Here is a 27,921-nt window from a genome sequence, read left to right on the forward strand (position 1 = left end):
CCTCATGTCTACACAAGGACCTCTAGTCTGGAGATGGGGTCCATGTTGGCAGCAGTGCACCTACAACTCTACATGGCGCCAACACTGCACAGTTGGTAGTGGTGGGAGTGCAGGCATTTCCAGGTGGTGAGACTACTAATATGTAACATTTGTGATGTCATGTTAATGGTACTACGTGCTCAAGTATGTTTTTGGTCCGGCATTGCTGTGAGCATTTCAGGTGTTGCAGGTTTCTAATAGGGACACTGTACATAGTGAGACTAGTGTCATGTTGTGGGGATTACTTTGTTTACCTGCAATTAGCATGACATGGCACAGTGTGTCGTGTGGCGGTGCTGGGGTTGGGTTGGCTGACATGGCACTGTCCTCTTGTTGCATTTTGCAAGTGGGTATTCATTTTAGCTGCTTGAATGTGTAACTTCACAAAACTGCATTGGTGGTGTCTGTGTGGGTAGGGATGCACACATTGTGACACTTCCAGGTGAACAATCTCAGGCTGATATGGTATTCACGGTTCATTCTCCAGACATTCAGGATCAGTGTCAGGTTGAGTCATCATTGATTGTCAGATGGAATATGCCAGGGCAGTGTGCACTCCACAGGGGTGTGATTTCTATGTGAAGTAATTAGCCACTAGCTGTGTACGGGCTGCCTCCCCCCGTGCCCTTTCCCCTCCCATGCGCAGCGGCTGTGCATGTGGTTGGGGATGTGGGGCCACCACCATGTCCACGGCCAGGCCCCGGCGTGTTGCAACGTTGTGCAGGACACATGCGGCCACTATGATCCTGCACACTACTGGGGGAGCGTATAACAGCTGCCCGCCAGAACGGTCAAGGGAGCGAAAGCGTGACTTTAGCACTCCGAATGTGCGCTCCACTATGCCCCGGGTCGTAATGTGGGCTGTGTTATATCTTATCCCGGGTGGCGTGGTGGGGTTCCGAATTGGCGTCATCATGTGGGGGCTGAGAGGGTAGGCACTGTCCCCTGTGGAGGTGGTGATTGGTATCATTGGTGGGGTTGTGACCTTGCTCAGTATCCAACATGCATGCATGTGCAGTGGCATACATACTCACCAAGCAGCCATGTATCGCAATGCCGCCCAGCTTCTAGGTCCCGGCTTAGGGTGGACATTCGGTAAATGAAGCTGTCGTGGGTGGAGCCGGGATAGTTGGCATATACTGAGGTGATGATTCCCTTGGCATTACATGCTACCTGCACGTTGATGGAATGCCAGTGCTTGCGGTTCCTATAGATGTGCTCAGATGCCCTGGGGGGACGTAGAGCCACATGGGTGCAGTCGATGGCACCTAGCACTTTGGGGAATCGTGCCACACCGTAAAAATCCAGGGCGGCAGCATGCCTTTCTGCAGGTGTTCTGGGCAGGTATATGTGCCTGCGGACTGATGGGCGTGCAGTCATGATGTTCAAGACCTGGTGTAGGCAGCGTGACTGGGTGGCCTGTGACACCCCACCCACTATGGCACTTGTCCGCTGAAATGATCCAGTGGCTAAGAAGTGCAGTACATTGAGGACCTTCTCCAGGGGGCTGAGTGCTTGGGAGCACAGGGTGGGTGATGTGAGGTCATCCTCCCACTCACTCACCAGGTCCAGTATAATGTGTGGTGGAAACCTGTACCTCCCATACACCTGGTCATCAGGCATCCCGAAAAGGCTGGTTCTGGGTGTGAATATTCTGGCTCTGACTATCCTCCTCCTCCTCCTTTGGTAGCCCACTGCCACTGCTTCTAGGAACGGTATGTTCATCCTGGCGTCTGAGCTTGTTATTGTTAAAGTGCGCAAATTTATGCTTTGCGCGTGTTCTAGGCGAGCGTGTGACCCGCGCACCCCTGGAATCCAGTTCCCAGTCCAATAGCGTGTGGAAATTCACACGCACCACGGGATACAGGTTCGCTGACGTACTTGCGTGTGTAAGTGCCCGCGCACCCATGAAATACACGTACATAGGCCAATCGCGTGTACGCGCACTTTTGTCCAATTACACGCGATGACACTCTGACGTGCAGTATTTCCACGTGTGCCCCGTCATCACGTGCTGAGTGGGGAACACCCATGCGGGTCACGTCACAGACGCGCTTACGCGCTGAGGGACTCTGGTCCAATAGAATCGCGTATGCGTGCTGACGCGCTTACGCGCTAAGGGCCTTTCCTCGGATTTCACGCTGACGTGCAGGATTTTCACGTGCCAAATCACTCCGTATCAAGCTGGCCACGCGAAAACACACGGAAGACCACGCTCCTGCCCAGAAGGCCGAGTTACTTTCTCCCAGTGCCCCGAGCAGCCTCCCACGTGCCATCTGCTGCTGCCTGCCTGCCTGCCTGCCTGCTGCCACCGTGCCCTGCCATTTGGTGCCTGCACATCAGCCATCTGCAGGGGTCCAGTTGCTGTGTCCACCCCTGCTGGAACTGAAGACTCCCGACTGGGATTACATCGCTCCACAGCCCAGCCCCAGGACCCAGTTGCCCACCCACACCTGCCTCTGGGGTTGCCATGTCGGGCACTTCCACATCTGGCACCAGTGGCAACCCCAGGCCAGAGGGGCAGAGGGGCACCAGCTTCACTGCCACCGAAGTTGGTGTCCTGGTGGAGCATGTCCTGGGGCAGTATGATGCCCTCTTTGGATCGTCCCGCGCCAGCAAGGAAGGACGGGAGAGGATCTGGGCCGACTGTGTGGTTGCCATCAACGCGGAGGGGGTGGCAACCCGCAACGTCCTGAAGATCAAGAAGCGCTGGGAGGACTTGAGGTCCAGGACCCTTGTGAAGGCCCGGCGCCTCGTGGAGGGGGGCCGGGGAAGCATGAGTTCCATCCAGATGAGGGTCCTGGAACGCGTACGCCCAGCGCTCCACGCCCAGATCCTTGAGAGGGAGGCCCGTCTGGAGTTGAGCGGTAAGTGTCCAAGCATTACTGTGTGAGACAGGGCATGTTGCGGTGTGCTGGTTCTATGATACTTGCCTGTATGTGTGCCATAGGCCATGTATGCATGTATGTGTGCAGGGACATCATGGTAATGCATGTGCGACCAGTGATGTGTGACCCACATGGTTGTTGCTTGTGTTCAAATGCCGCATGGGGAGCCCTATGCAGATTTTGAACATGAGAGCATGCCAGTCTCTGTACCTGGACATGGGTGGGGGTGAGGGATGGGTGCTGATGCCAGGTACATATATGGTAGCCATGTCTGTGTGCCTGACCTGCGTGTCTGTGACTTGTGCATGCCATGGATGCATGACACATGTGTGTGACAATGCACAGATTCAGTGAAGCAGCCAAATTACCCTTGTATCCGCTGTGTTTGGTGTGTTTGGGGCCAGATGGATGTGACTGAGGTGAAGTGTGTGCATGTGATAGGCATGAGCCATGATGCATGTGAGTTACATATCATTGAATGTTTCAAGAGTCCATTGGACATGCATGGAAATGTCCATGGCATGCACCATGCCTGTTACTGTGTGTGTTTTGCCTGGACTGACCCATGTGTTGTGGAGGGACATGATGGAAGTGTACTTTGACAGTGGTGCTCATCTGCTATTGCTTCCTGTCTAGGGGACCATTGTACAGTGCCCTGATGCTTGTGTTCTTTGTCTCCCTCTACGCAGCGGCTAGTGAAGAAGAGGGCGGAGATGGCGCTGTGGAGCAAGGCGGCGGGGATGCCCCCACGGCTGCAGCGGAAGGGGTGGGTGAGCCCCCACAGGGGCCTGCTATGGTGGGAGACGGTGAGGAGCCATCCAGGTTGGTGGTTTGCACAGAGGAGGAGGAGGCCGCCACTGGGGCACACATGGGGCCTGGTGGGGGCATCCCTGCTGGTGCAAGTGGTGCAGTCCAGGGCCAGGGGCAGGAGGCAGCACAGGTCACCGTGGAGGGGCCTGTGCATGTCGCTGTCCCTGACCCTGTGAGTGCACCACCATGCACCAGCAGGGATGCCCCGTCCCAGGCCCGTCCGCAGGTAGAGGGGATGTCCATGTCACCTGACTCCCCTCCACCTGCGGACGTGGGAACCCCTGGCCGTGTGGAGAAGGTCCTGATTGGGGTCGCGATGCGCACGGCTGTGATTCGTGATGCCGTGCGTGCTTCCCGGGAGGACGACGCACGTCATCACGAAGTGCACCGTGCCGACGTGGCCCAATTGGGATCGGCCATGTTCGGGGGTTTTCTGCATGTGTTGTCCAATCTGGCGGCCCTCTCCTCCTCTGTGCAGGCTATACACCAGTCGTTCTCCTTGCCGTCATCCGGCCCAGATGCCACCAGGGCCCCCTGTGGACCTGCCCCGACCAATGCAGCCAGCTCGGTGGGGATCCCATCCCTGCCACAGTTGGGAGTCGGAGGTCCAGCAGGGGTGGACAACACAGCAACTGGACCCCAGCAGGTGGAAGATGTGACAGCATCATCAGGCAGGGCACGTGCACGACGGCGTCGGTGGTTTCCATCAGCCTGGATGCCGTCGTGCTGGCAGAGGCAGTGGCGTCGGAGGCAGCAGCAGGCTCGACGTGGGAGGCATCATGGCTCGGGGCCTTCAAGATCAGAGGGGCAGGCATCGGCCGGAGGGCAGGGCAACCCTGGGATGGTGGTGTCTTCCGTGTGGGAGCAGTTGGTCCAGCGGATAGGTGCGGAGCGGCAGCGGGCGGAAGAGGAGCGGCTCACCATGGTCAGGGCGGAGTTCTCCATGCGTCGGGCGTTGAGGTGGGCTGAGTGCCTCGAGGAAGCTCGCAGGGAGTTTGAGCTGGACATGGGGTTATCCCTGCGAGACCTCGGGGCCAGGACAGAGTCCCGCCTCCAGGACATCGACATGGAGTTCGATGATGCCCTGGCCAGCAACATCACCGAGCGAGCCGCAGGACTTGCCCGCTGCCTTTGTATATAGTTATTTAGTTAGTTAGTGTTAGGTTTCCTTTATTAATTTTTGTTTTTTTGGACCGCTCGGACAATGGCCACTTTTTTGTATATATTATTTTCATTAGGTAGTAGTAGGTTTCATTTATGGTGTTGGGCTCATGGACCCTGGAATTTTCGTGTATATAGTTTGCTTTTTGAAGAAACATTTTTTTTATTAATTATTGTGTTCACCATGAGGAAATGGTTTTTCATTATTTTACTTCCACATGATTTTGCTTTGGACAACATTTGTTTTTGGATTACTTTGTTTTTTTTTATTTTTACATTTGTTCTCGGACATGGACCATTTATTTTGTTATCCCCATTGTTGTATGTTTGATTTTTTTACTTATTTTTCTTCTTTAATACATGTTCTTTTTAACTTTCACTTGTGGTATTTTCTCATTGGTTTCATACATGTCATGATATGGGTTTTGACATTGACTTGCACCCATTGTGTATGTGTGTGTGAAATGTGTTCATTTACAGACTTGCCATTGGGGTTGTATCATGTAATTGCATTCACTATGTGGGTGGATGCAATCCTTGCCTGGGTGTTTGTGCTGGGTATGCTGCCCATTACTGCCATGATTGAGTATCGTCAGGACCTGGGGGCAGGGGGACATGTGTGGGTGCCTGGTGGAGGGTGCCCCTGCACTGCTGGGGTGTGGGGGTGGTGGGAGACATGAGTGGGGGCCTGGTGGAGGGTGCCCCTGGTGGCTGGGGGGTGGGGGTGGTGGGTGACATGAGTGGGGGCCTTTTGGAGGGTGACCCTGGTGGCTGGGGGGTGGGGGTGGTGGGAGACATGAGTGGGGGCCTGGTGGAGGCTGCCCCTGCACTGCTGGGGGGTGGGGGTGGTGGGAGACATGAGTGGGGGCCTGGTGGAGGGTGACGGGGCGGGGGTGGTGGGAGACATGAGTGGGGGCCTGGTGGAGGGTGCCCCTGGTGGCTGGGGGGTGGGGGTGGTGGGTGACATGAGTGGGGGCCTGGTGGAGGCTGCCCCTGCACTGCTGGGGTGTGGGGGTGGTGGGAGACATGAGTGGGGGCCTGGTGGAGGGTGACCCTGCACTGCTGGGGTGTGGGGGTGGTGGGAGACATGAGTGGGGGCCTGGTGGAGGGTGCCCCTGCACTGCTGGGGTGTGGGGGTGGTGGGAGACATGAGTGGGGGCCTGGTGGAGGGTGACCCTGGTGGCTGGGGGGTGGGGGTGGTGGGTGACATGAGTGGGGGCCTGGTGGAGGGTGCCCCTGGTGGCTGGGGGGTGGGGGTGGTGGGAGACATGGGTGGGGGCCTGGTGGAGGGTGACCCTGGTGGCTGGGGGGTGGGGGTGGTGGGAGACATGAGTTGGACATGGGTGGGGGCCTGCTGGCAGGTGCCCCACAGTGCTGGGGGGTGGGGGTGGTGGGGGACATGAGTTGGACATGGGTGGGGGCCTGCTGGCAGGTGCCCCACAGTGCTGGGGGGTGGGGGTGCAAGGGGACATGAGTTGGTGTTCATTAGTTCAAGGAGACATGTGCCTTTGCTGGGGGGCATGCCCATGTTGGGTGGGCTGCCTGCGGGACATGACCAGGGATGCAGGGTAGTCCCCTGTGGTGTGGGCTGCCTGCAGGGGCCGTGGAGGGTGTACAGGGTACACCTGGGAGGACCCACACTGTCAAATCACATGTGGGACTCCCCGGCACCCCTGAAATACACGTACCGTGTATATATATATACATAGTTATATTGCAAAGTCTGCAGTAGTGACCTTGAAGTTATGGTTAAGATGCCTTTCCCACAGGAACAGCAATTATTGTGTGGTTTATAAAGTTGGTGCCGTTTTGACGAATCTGCCTTACATTTTGCAAAGATAATATAGACCCAAATCTGAACTTGTTTTAAAAGGTTTTGTGTAGTTTCAACAAGGGGTGGCAATGTTGTAGAGGGACCCCACACTTTTTGAAAACCGGACAACTTCAATGGGTAAAAACTGCTGCTCACTGCTACTGCCTGACCAGCTGATCGGATTTTCAACAAACTTGTGTGAAGAATGGCGGCCTAGTTCCAAAAGTGTGCTTTTACAAATTTGGTGTAAAACTTTCCAGCAGATTTCTTTAAAAAAGGGCCAAAAAGTAGGTATAAAATATTAGTGAAATATCCATCTGGTCTGTGAACTTAATTCCTGAATCAATCAGGGAACTGTGTAACATTTGCAGACATTGCATAAAGGTGCTGATTGGTCAATTGATTAACATGAGGTGTGTCAAAACATCTAAAATGGCTGCCATGTTGTTTTCCCAAACTGCACATTGCAGCAAAAATATATTAAAAAAACACATAACACTTTCACATGGGAAGATCTCTTTGTGGGCTGCTTATAACTTTTATACCGTGCCACAAATCTGCATAAAACTAAGCAAACAAAATACAGATCCAACGCTGAATTTCTTTGGAAAGTTTGGTGTGGTTTCGACAAGGGAGGAGCACACTTGTATGGAGGTCTCAAAATATGAAGAGTCATTTTTGGGCAGCTTCGAACTTTGGGGCCCTTTGACGTATGTGCACAATATTTTGCAAACAACATATCGACCAACTCTGAATTTATTCGGAAAGTTTGGTGTGGTTTTGAAAAGGGGGTGGGAGTTATATTGGAGTCCAAAATGGTTCATAAACCAGATAGATGTGAATGGTGATGGAAATTGCTTGCAGCTACAGTCACACCTCTGGACGGATTTGCACCAAACTTTCAAAAGGAGCACCAGCTTCGTCCAGTAAGCGTACTTTTGCAAGTTTGGTGCTGATCCATCGAGCATTTTTATTTTCAAAATTGCAAACATGTAGGTTCAAAACGTGTATGATATAACTTTAGTGCCAGGGCCAGTGGCCAGATTGTCAAGGGCACAGCAATGAGCTGTCTAGAATAGCACAACTATAATGCACAACATACACTTGCCACATCTTTCCCAGTGCGTACCCAAGCCAGCAAAGGCGAGGATGAAGACATCGGTACAGGAGGCATTTCTGTGACCAATTAGGCTCCACCCAGACCCAGAGCAATACAGGCCATATTGGCAGTGGTCACTGGAAAACAGCTGGGAAGACACCACCTGTCACCTCCTTTCTATGACCACTATTTACTCCTTCACAGAGTTTGAACCATCCCACATCTGTCATCATTGGCACTGTAGCTACTGTAGTTACTACCCCCACCATCACCACCATCCTGTCAGGAATCAAGTTGCCACTTCGTCTCTCTAGCACTAATGCGAACAAACCTAGGTTTTCTCCAGGTCATTATTCATCCCATACGTTTTATGATTGTTAGAGCTCTAGTCAATTCCAAGATGTCACTCTCTGTGTCTCACACGCTTCTTGCAGTAAATGTTTCCATGGGTTTCGATATAGACAGCAGAGACAGTAAGCTTGGTGTGTCGCTTCTTTCTTGAGGCACTGGCACTGTTTCTCCTCTCTGTCTCTCCCTTCGCTCCTTCTCCATGGCTCTTACCTTGCTCTGCACCTTTCCCTCTTGCATGATTTCAGCTCCGTTCCTGGCTTAAGTCCTTCTATGGTCACCTTGCTGTCTCCGGTCTCCTTTGTGGCTCGGAGCAGGCTGCACACTCTTGCTGCTTCGTGGACCAGCTACTGCTGCAGAATTTTCCTGCCACTCCTCTCCATGAACAAATACAGCCCGTGAAACATCAAAGGCGTTTCCCTCTGGAGGGTTTCCCTAGGTTTACACAATTCCATATTTGTACTCAGGGGTTGGATATTCCTGGGGATTCTTTCAATCACTTCATCCTCAATACATCCTACTATAAGGTCAGTGCTCGATATACTTGACAGAAAGCGATGCCCACATACTTAAATGGAATCAAAAGCAACAATTGATTGCAGCTGTACAGGCTTTGACTGTAGAAGTCCAGACACCACACTAAGACAGATGGTTACCCAAGCCTGTGTACCTCCTGAGTTACCATTTGGGCTAGTGCCTGGAGGGAAATATGACGGCAACCACAAGAAATTAAATGAATTAAATGAGTTGTTGGATGACTGCATGGTACAGTTTACATTCACGCAATCGTTTTTTCCATCAGACCGTGCTAAGGTTGGCTATATGATGTCTAATCTAGCAGGGAAAGCCCTAGCATGGGCAACCCCTTGGGTCACTCCCAACAGTGCAATCTTGGATTCATATGTGGGGGTTTTCACTAGAATCTGTGCAATGTTTGGCCATCAAGAAATCACCATTTCTGCTCAGGAGCATTTGTTGGATGCGAAACAGGGTACTTTACATCACACAATTAAAACACATGGTAACTGACACCACATGGCCAGATGATGCTTACTAACTCCCTTTTGGCAAATCTTACCTGGAGAGTTAAAGGAAGAGATAGCAAGGGTTACCAGATCTGCTATTCTGGCTGATATGATAACACAAGTAATCCAACTAATATACTTTACAAGAAAAATATTCAGAGTGAAAGAAAAATCTAACCTCCCTTGAAAATGTCTCTGCATTAATTGATTGTGGAGTGTCATGCCTGCCATGCAGCGCACAGCAGCTCATTAACCTGCCTCTGCAGGTGCTTGTTGCCCGGCTTGCAGTTCACTCCTCGGGCCACGGCTCTTTGCAGGGGTATGCACTCCAGACGATGTTGCATCCGACACTGCTTTGTGGGCCATGTGAGGGCTGCCATGTTCGTGCAGCCATGGCGAGGCCAAGGGCCCACCCCCAGACACTGCATCATGGCAACACATTCCACTGATGGTATGCCAGTGCCTATTTAGACGCAGAGCTTAGGTTGTTCCATTGAGTCTCAACACTCCCACATAGCTCTATCCCAAAGTGCTTCATTCCAGCCCTCTCTCCTGCCAGTGCCTTTCTGCTGTCTGTGTCTCCGTGTGGTCTGCCTGATGTTGACCTTCCTGTTACTTTTGTCATGGCTTCCTGTCCTTGCTGACCCCTTCTTCATTTCCTTCCCCTTCTTTTGCTTGTGCCATTTGCCTCATTTCCAGAACTCCTCCTGCCTCCTGCTTCAGTGTCCTGCCTGCCATTGACCAACTGCCCGCCTGTATTGTTTTTCAACTATCGGTTTTGCCTTCAGCCTTCCTCTGCTGGGAAGAACAGTGTGCCTACGTCATCTATCTTTCATCATCTGCCCCCGTGTTTGTGTTATCTACACTGTCCTGGTGCTACGTCAATAAGGGGAAGCTAGATCGTGGCATTGGGAGGAGGTCCAAGGGGATCCTGAGTTTCCACCCAATAGTAATCTCTCTTTGGGAATCATCACAGTGCCATTCTAACAACAAACTGAAGAACATGCATGTCTCGTTGGAAGGGGTTGATGACCCTCCTTTGTCCTCACACCCTATAATTGGAAACAGCAACCAAATTGAAAATGTCGATCTCAACCCATACCGAAGAATTGAGTTTTGATTTGATCAAGGCGGCATATTATCCGATTATATTGTGATTACTGTGGTTAAGAACTCACAAGTCTTTTATAAATTTGACTGTGGGATCCATATTCCTAGGCTATGAACATTGTATCAGTCACTGGGCCTCATCACGAGTTGGACAGTAGCCCTTAAATGGCCGGTAATGCTATAACCGTCGCATTTAAGGTTACACCCAATCACGAGTCTGGCAGCATGTAGACCTGGGGGTAAATGTGCCAACTTGACGCCCGTTTTTGGGCACGATTAATGCAGCGCTATTAGCGTACGCTAATTGTGCCGAAAATTCCCAATTGGGACGGGGAATAGGGGATACCGCTAATTTCGTCAGACCGGGTGGCGGTAATGCTATTAGCCCAGGCAGTATGCTGGTGGAAAAGCACCCGGATACCACCCAACTTGTGATGAGGCCCACTGTCTTAACAATGACTTTTGTGGGTTAATCAAATCACAGTTTCAGATAAGTACCCATTGCCTTTGATTCAGACATTCTTGAAGCCGTCAGAGGAGTTACATGTTTCACTAAACTGGATATACATAGGGCATATAATTTAACACAAATACGAAAGGGCGACGAGTGGAAGAATGTGTTCCATATGCCCTTTGGGCATTACGATTATTGTGTAGTTTGGCTAACACTCCTGCTGTATTTCAGCACTTTATGGGCCAGGAATTCTTAGATCTGCTTTTACACAGTGTTTGTATATCTGGACGATATCCTGGTCTTTTAGAATTCAATGGCTGAATAATGCAAGCCCTTGATACTACCCCCATTCTACAGTTGCCTGAGCAGACACGGCCATATATAGTGGAAAGTGGTGCTTCAATTAATGCCATTGTAGCTGTCCTGAAGCAAACAAACATGCCTGGTAATGAACTTCCACTAGCCCACCTAACCAAGACCATGTCCTCTTTAGAAGTGAACTATATTGTTCTGGAAAAAATAATTACTAGCCATCAAAAGAGCCTGCAAGGAATGGCACAATCTCCTTTCAAGTTCTCAATTTCCAGTAGAGGTGAGAACGGATCATCCGAACCTAAAGGTCTTGCAACAAGAAGAATTTCAATATAGCTGACAATCCCAGTGCATTTTTTGTCTCTTTTTTTATATAAATCTTATTGAGTGTTTTGTATTCATAACTAAGCAGAATTTCAAAACAGCTGACAATCCCAGTAAACTTTTTGTCTCTTTTTTTAATATAAATCTTATTGAGTGTTTTGTAGTCATAAATTAAAATATGTATATCTCTATTGTTTCTGTCGTTATCAATTAACCAACATGAAAGGCAGCACTTTTTGCAACTAGACACACCTAGTACGTGTGTAGGCGGGTATCTGTTTTTGTGGCATTCTTTCTATATATATATATGTTCGCAGCAGTCCTCTGCCACACAGCCCCCTAAAAAAGAGGACTTCATAGCTCTAATTGCTTTGTTTCAATAGTTATGTTAACAGGCATTACTGGGAACTTGAGAGGGGGACCATAAGGTAACTTGGTGGGCATCAGGGGAGCTCTGACAAGCTCCTCTTGGTTTATAAAAGTGGAATCCATGACAGTTCTCCTGGCCCCACTATCCCTAAAGCTGGGAGTATCTACCCCATTGATTAGCACACTGTCCTTGAAGTAGTGCCGGTGTTATCTGTCAAAAAATCTCAATCGACTTCATTGGTGCCTTACCTCCTTCTTCACGCCATACAACTATTATGGTGACAGTGGACTCATTAACAAAGATGGACCACTTATGTCTATGCCTTCAATACTTTTTACAGCTCAGATGGCAATATATTTTCTACAATCTATATTTTGTCTACAGGGTCAACTGAAACGTTAATTTTGGATTGAGGTGTGCAAAACACCTCTAAATATGCAGTGCTTATATGAAAGAACCTGGGTATTCATTGTGCTCCCCAGTCAAAGAGACAAACTGAATGACTGAACAAGTCCATGGAGCAGTACTTATGCTGCTTTATTTCAGCTGCACAGGACAACTTGGCAGATCTACTCTCATTGGCAGAACTTGCATACAACACCTTGCATTATGCCATAGGTATCAGTCCCTTCAAATGTACATATTGCTTTAATCCCTCAAGTTTTCCTACTGCCTCTCCATCTCCAGGAAACATACCATTAGTGGAAATCATGGTGTCGGACATTCAGGCTGGTCATGTTCTCGAGAATTCACATGCTCAGGCTAAGAAGTATGCATATTTAAAACAAACAAATGAACCACTTTTTCAGGCAGGTGATCTATTCTGGCAGGTGCATTATTTCTTTTGTTGTTTTGCCTCCTCTTCTGCCTGTGGAGAGCGCGGGTTTTGTTTCCCTACACGCGAGTGCGAGAGCATCCGGCAGCCACAGGATGAGATCCCTGCGAAGAAATAACAGCGTTGGAGTGTGAGAGGCCTTATTAACAATACTTCACGAAGGTAATTGCATGAGATACCGCACCCGTGAAATACTCACAGACAGGCTTTTCTAATAATTACTGGCCGCTAAATCTTAGCATTTATAGTGACAGATTGGGCGAGCATCACATCTTGGCACCATTGGCGAAGACACACGCAAATATGCTTGCGGCTTGCTGAAGCTAATAAAAGCACACTTGCTTTTCCTGAAAGGTACATAATCATTTAAAAATAGCATGGACCAAAAGTTTTTCATATGATCATTATATTCAGTCCAGAACAACAGATGTGTTACTTTAGGTAACATACATCTTGGCTTAAACTAAGATGGTCCCTTTGTCTTTTTTTAAAAAAGAAGACAGAGATCCCCTCTGGGGGCTTTCATATGACAAACAGAGATGTCACAGATGAATGATTACATTTTTGTATACAATGAACAAAGTCAAATGGAATTGAAAACATATACCTTTAAAGTTCACTCATCATTCAAAAATTATTTTCTAGCTCTAATAATTGTGAAAATTCACAGTCTGGACAGCTGAATTTCATCCATATTCATACCTAACTTGAGGCCACACACGTCAACCAAGTAATTGAAAGGTTAGTGGAAACTGTTGCATGTGCACACCAATAGAGACACTACACTCTGATTGGGTTCTTTTATCATGTTACCAACACAGCTTTTTCGTTTTGGTTTTTAGATTGCCATATGTGAAGGGCATCCACCAATGAACTACCTTTGACATCCAATTTCGGGTATTTTCATACAAAGTCCTGAAGACGGGTCCAGCACACATCCTATAGCATCTTTAAACTGGCTACAGAACGTTTTTCCTTGTTTAATAAACATTGCTAGGACCCAGATCACACTTCTCGGTGTCGACAGCGTCAAGGACAAGTTAATTGTAACTTGAGGTTTCATGAAATAACAAGATGTTCACCTCACACCCTTACTAACCCCACAACATCACCATTATACGATGATTGTGTTAAGCTCAAAGAAATTGTTTTTGGTTGAAAACATTGACTTTCACTATATGTTTTTTATGTGATGTTATGTATAAACAAAATGCATTTTTTGTCTCTTTTTTTAATATAAATCTTATTGAGTGTTTTGTATTCATAAATTAAAAGATGTATATCTCTATTGTTTCTGTCGTTATCAATTAACCGACATGAAAGGTAGCACTTTTTGCAACTAGACACCCCTAGTACGTGTGTAGGCGGGTAGCTGTTCTTGTGGCATTCTTTCTATATACATGTTCACAGTAGTCCTCTGCCACACAGCCCCCTAAAAAAGAGACTTCATATCTCTAATTGCTTTGTTTCAATAGTTATGTTAACATTCATTACTGGGAACTTGAGAGGGGGACCATAAGGTAACTTGGTGGGCATCAGGGGAGCTCTGACAAGCTCCTCCTGGTTTATCAAAGTGGAATCCATGACAGTTCTCCTGGCCCCACCATCCCTAAAGTTGGGAGTATCTACCCCATTGATTAGCACACTGTCCTTAAAGTAGTGCCGGTGTTATCTGGGATGCTAGCATAAGCCTCAGAAGCTTTAGGCTCCCAGGAAATAAGGGAAAATAGGACTACCTCAGATAATATCCCACTGGAAAAAGAGTCTGAGGAGAAGGATGCTCCCTTGATCTCTTCCTCCTCATAGGAGGGGAAGGCCTGACTCTTAGAGTGGACCCCCAAGTTTTTGTCCTTACATCTGGGTCTCCCTTCACATTGTCTCCGGCTCCACAAGCCACACAATATCCACTGGGTCTTGGGACATAGGAAGGCTTACTGTAACCAGAGTACTGCTTGGAAGGATGATTCCCACTACTATAAACATTCTCTTGTGTTAGGGAGAATTCTCCAGTATGGCTAATTTCCCTTACCTACTGAGTCCCTCAGCAGCTTTGCTGGATTTCTGGGATTTATTTTTCTCACCTGGTAAGAGTGTGAGCCTTTTTTCCCACTCTTACATGTATTTTGCTGTGTGTGTTTAACATTCTTGTGTTCCTAGACTGTGGAGCCTCACCAACTCCACAGGCATCATCATTTGACTGTGTGTCACACAGTACCTTCGGTGCAGAGACGCAGGGTTGTCTTTTAGAATTCCCAACTCAGACTCCATTTTCTGGGACTGACTACTGTCTCCCAGAACATATAAAGTTGCCATTAACTTTATTAGCCTCTGTAAAACCACAGACCCAGTACAACCTATCTTACATAGGGTACTGGAAAGAGTTAATACTTATCCCTTTTTGTCTGTTTTTCTAGGAGAATTGTTTCGCTCCCTTTTCATCAAGACTTGGCTGGTGGCAGTAGTAACTACCCTATTTTTCCTACTGCGGTTATCTTAGATAACCTTGGTATTGTTTTAGGCTATCTTGGTAGCCTCAAACTTAAATCTGCTAGACCATATATGTTTTATTTCTGTTCTAGCTGGGTTTATTCACCATTTATTTTTGTCTTTTTGAAAATGTATTTCACGTGTTTTACTCTGCGTGCCAAACCAGGTTTGATTCATTTGTTCACTGTCTTTTCACAGGCATCTACACAGAAGCCCTCCCTATGTGCCTGTATGTCTGGGGGGACAGGATGTGAGGGAGGGGTTTAGGACTCCCTGCACAGGGTCTCATTGGAGACCCATGTCGCACTCTGAACTGATTGGCTGTGGTGACTGTCCCGGCGGGACAGCCACCCTGCTGTGTGATTGACATCCAGGCTGTGTGAATGGGGGACAACTGAATAAAAAACAGGTCTCTGGGTCTGGAAAGGCAGAGTCAACACTGGAACAAAAGAACCAATGGGGAGATGACGGAAGAGGACCCCTACCATGACTGAACCGCCCAGTGAAGCCCTGCTGCAGGTCCGAATCTTCAAACTCCAACGACAGAGAAGATCCTCCAGGAATCTTCTTCCCCAGAGCTGTTGGGACCAACCAGTTTGCCCAAACTGCAGGCCAGGACTCCCTCCTCTGTTCGAATTCGCTGTACAGAGCTACAGTGGGCCGGATAGCCAGGAAGGTCGGGCCATGCTTGAGTTTTAAGGAGCGCACCTTTTATTTGTTGTTTTACTCTGCTCCTGGTATCTTCCCTGGGCTATGCAGGACCCTCCAGTCTTCCTACTTTGTGTCAGTCCGACAGTCGCTTCAGGAACAGTGAGCCTGCAGGAACTGCAAGGAATTTCCGCCTCTGCTACAGTTTTTTCTCCATTTAAAGGTACTGTGCAAATCCGGTTGTTCATTTCGTTCAGCCGTGGTGAAAGTGTGTGAAATCTTTCTACAATCAGAGGGCTCGTCCTTCTCCACTCTTTAAACTAATTTTTCTGCTGACCAACTTCATCCGGAACTCTTGGCAAAGCATTAACCACAAACTACCCTGAGCTGTGTGATCTTGAGCAAAAGACTTTTGTCCTATTGACTTTGGCCCTAAGCCGTTTTGATTTGATTCCATCACTGTAGTTCCTCTTTCTAGATTCCCCTGCTTACTTACCTATTGGTACTGTTCAATTTCTGCCTAACTTTGTCTTTCCCTCGCTTTTTAAATTTCTGGAGTGCCATTTTGCTCCCTCTTCATTTGTGAGCTTAACTTGCCTGGAACCTATTGGGAGTGGTGTGGTGTATTAAGAGTGTGATTTTTAAACTGCTTTACTTTAATGAAATGTTATACAACTGAAGTGTAAATAAATATATGTTTTTACCCAGAAACCTCGAGTCAGTGTTTGTTTGAATCATAGTAATTGCTGTCCTTTGTGGAAATATTTAATACTGCTCACTTGCTCTTGAGATAAGTCTGGCTGCTCAACCATCGCTACCACATTTACTGTGTGGTACAAGCTTGTACCAAAGGTGAATTTGTTCTGTCACTTGTAGTCTTAATTGTGTGTGGTGTTCCCAAAGTTTACTGCATATAATTCTGCCTAACATCTTGGAACGTACACTTGTAATTCTTTTTGTGGCTCTTTTGAGAGGACGTTTTATCAGATCCCCCACGCTCCTTATCTTTGTGCTTTCCCCCTCTTCCTGCTTACCAGGAGTAGTCTTGTCCTTATGGGGCACTCTGTTTGACACCCACGAATCTGCTGCACTGGCTAGCTTCTTCTGATCTATCTCCTTAGCATCAGCCAAGCGCTGCTTAAACCCAGGGGAACAAGATTTAAAACATATGTTCAAGTATGACTAAACATATCATACCCTCAAAAGTGGTGACCTTATAGCCTTCAACCCAGCCAGTCAAGTTGTTCAAGGAATCAGTAACATAGGACAACCAAGTGTTACCTTCCTTCTTTTTGTACTCTCTAAATCTCTTCAAGAATTTGGCAGGAGTCTTCCCAAACTTTAAGATGAAAGTTTGCTTCAATTTTACAAAGTCTTTTTTGTCAGCCTTTGACATTTCCTTAATGGCACTGCAGCCAGAATGGGGAAGTCGACTGAGCAACTATGCAATCTTGTCAGCTCCACAAATGATTGTACTTCACGAGCACATTCAAAAGCAGTTAACCAGTCCATGATGTCATTCTTTCATCATATGTACTGAGCAGATCTTTACGAAACTGTAGATGAGAGGCAGACCCAGACCCATTTTCAGATCCCTTAGTGGAGGTAATTGTAGCCTGAATCTTGGCCCGCTCCAACCGGTGATCCCTGTCCTTGTGTTTCTCTGCTTGCTAAACTCGTAGCTTTGCCATGTTGATAATAATCTCCTTCTGCTTGAACAGCAGCTCTTGTTGCTTGAATTCAAGCTTGGCTTCAGCATCAAAGCCAACAGACAAAACTTGGGTCTCGTCTTCATCCCTGTCTTCATGGACTTAATTTATGATGGCAGTGACAGCTCTGCAAGAACTCAGTGAGAGCAGCCCCACCACCTTCTGCACTATCATATGAAGTAATGGCATTTAGTTGACCCTCTTGCCAATCCGTGATCCTTTGGATCATTTCAACCTTGGTACTTTGAGCTGATAAAACTCTCTCAGTACACAACATTCTCAGCATCTTTGATTTGGAAGCATTCAAAGTTATGTTAATTATTGCTTCCATATTCTGAGATAGGTCATTAGCTTTGAAGCTAAGTTTCTACTGAATTCACTATGTGTCCTGGTTAAGTGTAATCTGGGTACCCTTTACCAGTGCACAACACTGGGTACCTTTAATACTATCCCACTGAGGATTGAGCTCAGTAACTGGTGCTCACAACAAACTAGTGACTGCGTACTAGTGTTTTGTGGGACTAGTAATCTCCCCTCATATCTCATTTTATGTAAATACATTCCAAGGGGTTCTTCAAATTGTAAACTAATACTATCGGTCCTCGCTGTCCTTATGTTTCTCTGCAAAATTTTTAGGTTTGGCATTTTTGTTTTTCTTCTTTTATACATTTAGTATGACCTTAGCTTCTTTGGCATTTCTAGTGCCTGTTCTGTGGCCATTTAGCATTATTATTTTTCTGTGGTATTTATTTTCCATGTTATTTATGATGTAAAGTCTTTTGTTGTTTGTATGTATGCACCATTATGCCTGAGGGTGCATTGAGCACAGAATAAATAAATGAAATGTTCACCAATTTGTTAGGATGGAATTTTGAACTCTGACCTGGTGGGCAGAGGTTCAAAAGGCCAGCCTACTTTCTTGGAACAGGGTAACCTTCTGGACAAGCCAGACCAGTCAAGGTAGCATTGGCGGCGGTCAAGGCTAGGTCTCAGAAGGGGTGGGGTGAAAGTCCACAATGAGCACACACAGTAAACACCACAAGTTACTTTCAGTCAGGTGTATATATCGAAAATACATATACATTTATTAAAGGTCTTTTAAATCAAACACAAGGTGAAAGGTGAAACCACACTAATTTGAACAATTCTAATACAACCTTATTCTAGGGAACATATATATGTTAACTATTATCCTAAAGCAATATTAAGCACATATGGATCCACAACCTGTAACAGATAAGGGTCTGACAGTGCAAATATACTTTAGGCAATTCTTCAGGAACCCCAACCCTAACTAATAGGCAGTCCAATCCCTACTAAGTATGGAGGCTTGGGCTCAAAAGTACATTTAGCTTGGCATCGCACGTGCAGTAAAGTACAAAATGGGACATTTGAAGGGGCTGTAGTGTCTCAGGAAGGGGTGAGGCAATGAAGAATAGAGTTCCACTATTCGAGGGGGGTCTCCACAAGGGCGCAAAGCGATCTCCAGGAATCGGGAATAGAATGGTAGTTCAGACTATCCTAACAAAGGTAAGTGGCCCTTGGGGGACAACTGTGTGTAAAAGTCTATGGATGCACCCGGGCCACTGGTAAGTGTTGCAAGCAATCAACGACCCCCGATGAAGTATGGACCATGCTTTGCCAGACTAGTCCAGTTCATGCGCAGGTTCGAGTTCAGCAGTTGCGCGTCTCTCTGGCTTTCAGGGGCTTTCAGGGGCTGCATTCCAGGACCTCAGTCCATGGCAGGACACTTACCTTTTCTCCACTTTTGGGATCAGGCCAGTTCCACTGCAGGTCATCTTAGTGCACAGGAGGGCACAGCAGCAAGCCACCCCCAAAACTCATCACCAGGGCGGGGCGACACAGGTTTGGCGTAGGCTCAGTTTTGGGCAGACTCTCCTAATTCCAAACCTAGGAATGCTAGGTGTACGAACCTCAGCTGGAGAGTGCCTTCTGCCAAGAGCGTATGGTTCCCCAAATCTAAAGTCAACACTAGAGACAGCAATGATTCAAGAGCAAAGGTCCCATAGAAGCTGGTCAGTTCATTGGGCGGTCCAGGAATGCTTCCGAAGGGTCTCGTTTGTAGGTTAAGCCAAGAGTAGTTATTCACACTACTCCAAAGGGTCAAAGCACCACTGCAGGCCTTCTACGATTAATGAGAAACAGGGGTTCCGATGGGACAACAGCGGGGTCAGGGTGCCAAACCTTCCAGCGTGTCACCAACGATTCCACGGTTCTGTTTCTTCGGTTCAGGATACTTGTCTCCTTAACTGGATTTGGTGAGAACTCAGAAGATCGACCTGGAATGGGTGTAGGGTGACTTCTCCTGTACAAATTTTGCTTTGCGCCAAATCGAAGAGCATCAAATGGGAGATCTGCTCACATTCAACATTCCCAGATGTGGACCAATCATGGAACACAGTGGTCCCAGTCATCCCAGCACACCAGACTTCCTGGCTTCCACGATTTGTACTGGAACTAGTCAGGTCCAGCCCACATCCTGGGTGCACACACACTAGGCCTGTATAAACCTATAAAAACCTTGGATTGCACAGGAGTCTGCATGACCAAATAAGGAATTTTCCAGGTCTACTCGACCAGGGGAAGGCAAAGGGACCAAATGGCCAAAGGACAGAACAAAGGACTTTGTGGCATGGCCATTGTAGGTGCTGGCCACAATCCTGAGCCAAACACACTAAACGTGGTTTGGACCATTGAAAGGAGTAAAAATGCTTTTAAAAGTAACTGCTGCCACCAGCACTGTCCTGTGCACACTCATTCACCAATAATCCTTTGAGGGTGTCTAGGGCCTTAAAAATGAAAAAGAGACCCCAGCATACTGTACTGAAAGGTACATTTTGCACTGATAAAAAGTTACCAAAAAATGTCAACAAAGTGAAAGACTAAGGGAAACACAGTCTCCCAGTACTGACATTCTGAAGGGCATGTCAATTTCTCCTTGACAAGATGAGTAAAAGCCCAAAGGAGTACAGCAGAAGGCTGGGCTCCACTGGCAAAAGTCAGGCTAGGATGGTCACACAAACGCAAAAGGTTGGGGGGTTCACAACTGGTGGGAAAATTACACATGAATGGAAATCTTTCCTAACACCGGCTTCTCAATATGTGCCCAAACAGGTGGGGTACCCTCTAAACTATCACCTCATTTTTTTGGACCTTTCAAAGTTTTGTCCTCAGTGGAATTAGTGGCCTACCGCTTGGTCGAGTATACATCCTGTCATCCATCTCTCATAAATGAAGCACCACCTGATGGATCATTTTCTGAGAAACAAGAAGGGAACCCCTCTTCCCGTGGAAACTGATTCGGGCCTCAAATATGAAGTCACAGGGATGTGTGATTCAAGGTATTTCTGAGGTCCTTTGCAATAGATTTTGGATTGGAAGAGCTTTGGGCCCTTTGACTGCACCTGGGAGCCACCATTTTCTGCCCCATAGGGCAGAACGCGTGTCAGGAGCATGGTTGCACCGATACCGGTGCATTCATGACTTCTGCTTGCGGGTGCAGGCATGCACGTCTGGTCAGACCAGGCGTGCAGTCCGGCAACGGCGAGAAGAACTCGTAGTGTGGTGGAGAGGTAAAAACAGCGCCATTGTTGCCATTCCGCCACACTCATGATGAGGCCCACTTACTTAAATCAGTAGCTCGTAAAACAACACAGTTACCAGTAAATTTATTTCACACTTCGAACCAAATAATTATTTTAACATGCCAAGTACAAACAAGTAGATATACATCATAAGTATACACATCAATAGGTTCACACATTAAAAACTATGCAAACATAGAAAACGAGTTAAGGATTCTGCAACATTGGTTTACATTTTGGTTTAATTTAGTTCTATGCGTAGTCCCTCATAATACGTTAAACCTCACCGTTTTCATTCCCAACGTTTATATACTTCAGCTGTGTATCAATAGTAACTATTCATTTTTTTCTGTGTGTATCCTCTAATAGTTTTGCATTGAAATAATGATACGTGAATCACTTGGACCCTGCCCCTCAATATGAGAGGCCATGCCTCATTAAGACCCTGGCGGAAGACCATGGTGCTATTAGCACCATGGTCGATGCCGGAGTCCGCCATGGCGGAATGGGGAATTACCACCCCATTCCGAGGTTGGCTGGCCGGTAATTCCCCCTTCCTCCATGGCCCTTCCCCATTCCCATTTTTGCCCCATAGGGCTCAATGGGAATGGGGAAGGCGCTAAGTATGGTGCCGCAAATTGCAGCACCGTACTTAGCACCAAGGTCCCTTTGCGGGTCCCTACTTTAACAGCTGGTAAAACCAGCCGTTAAGGTCGGGTCCCGCAAAGGGACCTCGTAATTAGGCGCTAATAGGTTAACGGCGCCGCAGCCTTTTACGGCACCGTTAACCCATTAGCGCCTGGGTCGTAATGAGGCCCCATGTATTATCATACAGAAAAAAGTAAGCTTTGCTTTGTAAAAAATTCAGTCTTGTTCTTTCACTAGGGACAAAATTGCTTCCCATCGGTTTTCTCCACACCTAATTGAACTCACCTATATAGGATAAGTGGTGCTGCTAAACTGACCCTTCCATGAACTGGTGCAGTCAGTGAAGATATCTATCCATGAAGGGGATCCAAGCGTTCAATGTCTTCACCAAATTACTTGTCACACACTCGGCAGACAGGATAAAGTGCTTTTGGAATGGCCAGGGAGAGTGAAGGCACATTTAGCGTGTTGACAGTGTAAGTACTGCTTATCTCGATTTCAGGTTAGTGACATGGTGTAAAGACAGGTCTGTAAAGATAAAGAAAGCTCCCTGTATATTTGTGTGGTTTAAGTAATGTGTGAAAAAGATTGTGTTTTGGCATGCATTGGAGGAGAAACATGGAGCCAAAAGAGTAACTTTATTTTTTTGCAATAACGAGCAGAGATTTTAGTACACGATCACACTGGTCATTCAGTTCTGAAACAAAAATAGGTTTGAAGACTGCTTTGAAGAACCTCAGCAGAACAATCATCGGACATGCCAACATATGTCTAGTTAACATGGTTGTTTGGAACACCAGAAAGAGCAAAAGATGCACATTGTCACGTTTTGCATTACACGTGATACAAGTGTGACATATTGAAGCATATATAGGATGACAAAACATGATGGCTGATCAGAAAGAAACAGACCCTGTTTAACCACACTGAAAACAAGGCCTATCTGTGTAAGGTCTTGGATCGACTGTGACATGTGATACAATTGGAACTATTAAATATCTGTGCAGTTAGCTTCAGCACTTTCTGAATCAGAATGGCTGTAATTATTTTCTGTCATATGCAGTACATATGCAGATCACAAATGTAGGCACAACTACTGGATAGTTCTGTCATTGTACTGTCATTTCAATTGTTTGTATGTTTGAATATGTATTGCTTGAAGGTTGTCATTTGCAATGAAAGAAAATATATTTCAATCCCTCAAAGATCTGTATTCACAAAAGGTGATTCCAAAGTTAAGAGAATCCAGTTAGATATGTAATCCCTCCTCCTGCTGCAAGGGGCACTTCATCAGAATTCAGGGGGTCATTTAGAGTTGGACGGTAATGGGAACACTCTAGGTATTTGCCAAATTCCTGTACATTTCTGTCTACCCAGTTCATAGTCGGGTGAAATACCAAAGGCAGTATTCCAAGGAAATCATACCAGTGGTATTCAAGGTGGATTTTTAGCTCAGTCTGCCTATATTTACTACCACACTAGAGGTGGACATACACATTGTAAAATGTGCCTCACGCTTTCTTATTAGGTTTTGTAAAATTGCTATTCTCTCCTCTTCAATACAACGAAAACATAGTTTAATGGGGATATTTTGTTTTATTATTTGTACATGGTTTTATTGAACCTTTACAAAAAGTTTAAAAAATAGTAAGAATTTTTAGAATACATACAAAAATTTTAATACACAATACCAACTATAGCAAAACGATAAAAATATCAGCAATAGAGTTAAGATAATGGCAACTAATAACAATAACAAGAATGTCATATGTATATACATCATCAAGCAATTCATCTGGGATTATCCAATCGAAGGTTACATATAAAGCCAGACAATGCCAATCCCTTTCGCGTAGTTTGAATGCATAAGCAACGTTGCCATACTAACTCATTAGGTAAACCCAAATACAGAACCTTCAGTGTACTCAAACAAGAGTCTCTAAGAGTATTAAGTTGCGTACAAAACCAAATGAGGTGTTTAGCCGTTTCAGGAACTAGCTGACAGAATCTACAAAGGCTATCTTCCACCATCATTTGTTTCCAATGCAATTTAGTATCTAATGTTGGAAGAATATTCCAACGCAATCTTAATAATGCATGTTGATGAGTTTGATTCGAAAATATTGTAAGTATTGGAGAGAGACACCCTCTTTTCTTGTGTTCGTGTTCTAAATGGAAAATAGATTTATATGAGTGAAAGCAGTCAGTTGTAAGGCACCAATCATAATCCTGCAGTTTCTTTTTGGTTTTTGTTGGGTTAGTTGTTAATTGTTCTAAGTCAATATCAATGTTGCAAAGGCATTTACTAGTTATTGCCGAGTGGTCCCTAACTCCCTCCCTTGCCTTCCCTTCCCTCCCCCCTTTTTTGCTCCCCACAGGAGACAACAGTACCTCTCAATGGTACCTTCAGTTCAGCATTTTTGAACTCCGATAATTCAGTTTGCAGTCGTCTAACGGTCCTGATGAAGATGGCTCTGCCCACCGATGCCATTGAAACCGGTCGACCACTTTGGTCATGGGAGCTCTCATGACCATCTATTGATATCTCCCACAGTAACAGAGAGCTACTTCCTGAATATCTATTTGTTTGCACACTCACATCCACTGAGTGAGCTGTTTTTTATAAGAGCCACTTTTAGGCCTCCAGCTCTTCAGCTATTTTAACCATAGTGTCTGCTAGTGTGTTTTTCCAGTTGTACTTTTTGCATTCCAACTACTGTGACCCAAGGGCTATATTAAAGTTGTACACTTTGGATGGAATACAATTAGTCGACCTGGCTCCCAGGTTGTCTCTATTTAGACCAAGCAGCTACAGAATCTAATCCACAGTTCTGTCCTTCGCTGCATTACCCATTTGGAAAACACCACCAATATTTGCTATTTTTGTATATAGTGTCTGCCACAAGACACAGCCACCAGTATAGAAGGTGAGGGACAGTCCTCTCCTCCATTACTTTTGGATAGGTGATACACCACGCGCCACCTAGGGATAGGCACCCCTGATATGGACAGGGTGTTCTTCCCCAGGGTGAGTTACGCTGAGCCAGGTGCCCCTCCTTCTACGTCTGAGCGTTCAATTTACTTAGCTTTGCATTTATGAATGTACTTGAATGACTACCTTCCTATAAAACTGTTGTTTATGTGCTACCACAAAGAATTGTTTCCCACAAATTACAAAAATGAGTAAGAAAACCAGAACATGCAATATTGTTTCCAACAAGTTCATATAGGGTATCGGATAGTGGGACCTTGAGTTTGGCTTAAAGCATAAGCATCTTCCAATAAACCCGAAGGAGACATAGCCTAATTTGCATTGAATTGCAGCCGAAGGGACCGCATTTGGTAAACGAAGAACCCGACTCCAAATGATGCCTTCAATCGCATCAAGTTTAGAGATGGTTAACCCTGTACATAGTTCCAAGCCATATGTCAATTTAAGGCCTATTTTCCCTTTGAAGAAGAGGAGGGCTGGTTTGATAAAAAATTGGCCATATTTACAGTCGATTTTAAGGATCTTGGTTCCCAGAGCCTTAGCTTTATTCCGAAGCATATTTATCTGCCCTGTCGAGCCCCTACTAGCCCCAACATAGTAGCCAAGATAGGTAAAGCTGTTAGAAGTAGTTACCCTTACCCCCTCCCCCAAATTCCATGAGTTGTATTTTCCCCTATGAAGTATTTTAGATAGAGCAAGGATTTTAGTTTTGGCAGGGTTAATGGTCAAACCATTTATCTTGGCATAGTTGGCGAAAACGTCTAAAAGGTGCTGGAGCCCCACCTTGGTTAAATCAAATAACAGAAAATCGTCCGCATAGGCCAACCATATAATCTTCGCAGAGCTAAGTGTTGGTGCCAATAAGCCCTCCTTATGTAGGTGTTCAGCTGCGTGAGAGACATATTGATTGAACACCCATGGGGCTAGGACACACCCCTGTCTGATCCCACTGAATGTGCAAACAACAGCTAGCATATTTTCCTTTTGGTTTAAGTGTATTCTTACACGAGAGTTATTGTAGACCCCCTACAAAAGACTCAGTAGCCCCCTTGGTAAACCTCAAAATGCTAGCTTACCTCGATCAATGCAGTCAAAGGCTGCCGAGAGGTCCACAGAGGCCATCAAAGTAGGGCCCCTGTCACAACCCCAGGCAGCATCCTGAATGCACTTGACTTGACTGCAATTCCATTAATATTTGTAGAGTGGAATTTGTGCAAACCAGTTTGGGACGGACTCAAAGGGTGGCAGGTTTTTTCCCAGTCCTTTAAATGTAAGAGAAGTAGAGCATAAAAGATTTTACAATCTGCGTCAATCAGCGCAATAAGCCGATAATTTTTTGGGTCAGACCTGCTGCCACATTTGAAGATCGGGATGACATTCGCTACTGAACATGAATTTGGGCAGATTACAGATTGAAGAATGTCTCTAAACTCAAGGCATAAAAGATTGGCCCATAAATTAGGATCAGCCTTGAATGTGTTGTTTGTTAAGCCATTCGGGCCCACAGCTCTCTATCGTTTGCACTTTTTAAATAGATCCAAGACAGTATCAATCTCAATGGGGGGTTCCCATTTAAGAAAGGGGCCTATGGGTAGAGAGTCAACACATTTGCCATCTCCCTGCAGTGGTTTCGGGGCTGATCTAGTGGCATAGATGTCCAGCCAGCCTTGTTCCAAAATCGGATTTAGTAGGACAATAGCTGGATTAGTATCTTGTCCATTGACAATGGTCCAAAATGCACCCACATTCGCCTTCATAAGGACCTGAAGCATCAATTTGGAGTCCTTTTGCAGAATCCGATTTTTAATTGTTTTACAAAAGTTTGAATACCCTTGTTAGATCTTTCTAATGAGGCCGGATTGCGTGATCATATCAAGATTTGATAGTCTAAATCTCCTAAGGGCTTTATTCCTAGTAGATTTTGCCAATGCTAGATCTGGGTTATAGCAATGTATATGCCTATCGACAGCGGCTGAGCATACAGAACATTTCCCCAGTTCATCTACCACTCCCCTTACAAGGGCCATGACAGTTGCAGTGTTAAAAGTTGCCATTTTCCAGTCATATGTAGTCTGGTTAAGCCTAGCCCTCAAATTGAGGTTCAGAGTGGCAATATATGTTGGTGTCCTCCGGACAGCAGAACCAGATGTATTAGGGATAACCTGTAGCTGAGACTATTGGGTCCCGTGAAGATGGCTTATCTTAAAGATTGCCATTAGAATACCATGATAGCTCCAGTTATTCATTTGAATTTCAAACAGCAAGATTCTTTTGCATAGGTAGTCATCCACAAAGATGTAATCAAGCACGGAAGTAGAATTTCCACGCTGCCAGGTGTGCCACGTGGTATTGTCAGTTAGAGGTTGTGTGTAGCCTAAAAGGGGTTGAAGGCCTATATTACCCAACCCAGCATACCATATGTAACCTACTTGCTTTTTCTTTGAGAGACATAGGTTCACCATATTCATCTCACACATTTCCCTTGGGGATTTCTCAAATGCACAATTTAAGTCACCAGCTAATAGGACATGTCCAGAATCATTAGCAGAGACCCAATCAAGGATAATCTGAGATAAAGTAGTCACAAACAGGTCAGCCGCACACAGGTCACTGTGTCAATAGATGTTAACAATTAATAATCCAATGCCCCAAATGGTAGACCCAAAAGTGCATTGCCCTTTAGACCTATACAGTTGTCAAATACTACAATTAGCCCTCCTGATGATCTACCCCCCGAGTTCTGTCTGGCATGCTGGTCAAAGATTTGATAACCATCTAGATATGGAGTTCAGGTCATCCAAGTCTCTTGTAAAGAAACAATATTAGCATCTCTTAGCAGTGGTAAGCATTCCAGGTTTGAGAATAAGTGTGAGTTGCCTCTCGAGTTCCACGATTTGAGACATAAGTCTGAGATGTCAATTGAATCAGTCCTGGAGATAGGAAGCCTAGGGCACACGTTTTTGCCACAGGGTTGAGCTCATGGTAGCCCAGTCAACATCCAAATCCTGCTGTTTAGATAAGTTCTTTAAGCCTCTTATATCTTGAGGGCCATAAGGATGGTCAATGGACGCTTTAAAAGGTAGCTGTGCAACAGAAGGCCCCTCAGGCACTGTTTCACAAGACAATCTGGATTCCACCTTAAGGCCCAATGTCTGCAGTGGCTCCATTTGAGTAAGAATCAATTCTTTAACAAGAGGGGAAAAAAGAAGAATCAGGCTAGTGTCTTGGCACTCTCGTTCCAGGA

At 46.2% G+C, this 27,921-nt stretch overlaps 1 protein-coding gene across 3 annotated transcripts in view; it reads right to left on the reverse strand.

Annotated features, from left to right (window-relative positions):
- LUZP2 (leucine zipper protein 2) overlaps positions 1–27,921 on the reverse strand; it is a 1,804,399-nt gene that overhangs the window by 830,037 nt on the left and 946,441 nt on the right. The window lies entirely within an intron of this gene.

Source organism: Ambystoma mexicanum, chromosome 11 (assembly GCF_040938575.1).
Source record: "Ambystoma mexicanum isolate Mex_15411 chromosome 11, UKY_AmexF1_1, whole genome shotgun sequence".
In the NCBI taxonomy this organism is placed as follows: Eukaryota; Metazoa; Chordata; class Amphibia; order Caudata; family Ambystomatidae; genus Ambystoma; species Ambystoma mexicanum.